This window comes from Oryctolagus cuniculus, unplaced genomic scaffold, assembly GCF_964237555.1.
Source record: "Oryctolagus cuniculus unplaced genomic scaffold, mOryCun1.1 SCAFFOLD_169, whole genome shotgun sequence".
Classification (NCBI taxonomy): domain Eukaryota; kingdom Metazoa; phylum Chordata; class Mammalia; order Lagomorpha; family Leporidae; genus Oryctolagus; species Oryctolagus cuniculus.
The window spans coordinates 58,248-59,346 of record NW_027208377.1 but is presented as its reverse complement, the minus strand read 5'-3'; positions in this window follow the sequence as shown (position 1 = coordinate 59,346).

Here is a 1,099-nt window from a genome sequence, read left to right as displayed (position 1 = left end):
TAATCCAAAAAGGACAATGCGCTGTGTTTTTTTTTTTTTTTGCTTTCATAATGTCTACTCTGTCCAAAATCTTGCTTCTATTGCATCAGAATACAAAATTTGGGAATAAGAAGGCAAAACCGACTCAGACCCAGAAAATATGTAGGAAATTGCCACTCAAGAAACCACAAATCGGCTGAGGCACCCAAAACAATGACAGGAAGCCAGAATTGGAGCAAGCCAACAGCTGTGCCCTGTTTGAAAAAGACCATTCCTCTTGTGCCCTGAACTCAATATTGCCACCTCAAAACAAAAGCTCACATTAGAAAATTCATTATAAACCATGATAAATAAGGGAAATGTGAAAAAGCCAAAGAAATGCAAGAGTCCTTTGTGATATTTGGCTGGATTTAGACACAAGGAAACTGGCTGGTTCCAGATTCTGCAACTTTCCACAGACTGACTTTGGAATTCTGAGTGAATTGACCACAAAATCGCACTCACACTCAATTTTTAGGGAGTTAGAATCTGTCCCCTCAGGAAATGGGTTCCATGTCATTTCCCAAACACAGAAACTCATATTGGTCGTGCTGCCTGTAGATTTCTACTCCCGAAAGGGCAATTTTCTGTGTTTTTTTTTTTTTCTTTCCTAATGGCCGAGGCACCCAAAACAAGGACAGCAAGCCAGAATTGGAGCAAGCCAACAGCTGTGCCCTGATTGAAAAAGACCATTCCTCTCGTGCCCTGAACTCAATTTGCCAGCCTCAAAACCAAAGCTCACATCAGAAAATTCATTACAAACCATGATAAATAAGAAAAAGGAGAAAAAAGCCAAAGAAATGCAAGAATCCATAATGATATCGGAGTTGATATAGTCGCAAGGAAACCGGCTGTTCCCAGATTCATCCACTGCTCCAGCTGACTGCCTGTGGAATTCTGACTGAATTAACCTGAAAATCGCAGGGAAACTCAGTTTGGAGGCAATTAATATCTTTCACCTCAGCCAAACTGTTTCATTTTATTTTGCAAAACACAAAAACTTACCTCGGTCGTGTTACCTGTAGAATATAATCTTCAAACGCCTATTTGTAGTGTTATTTTTATTTCATAATGGCTACTC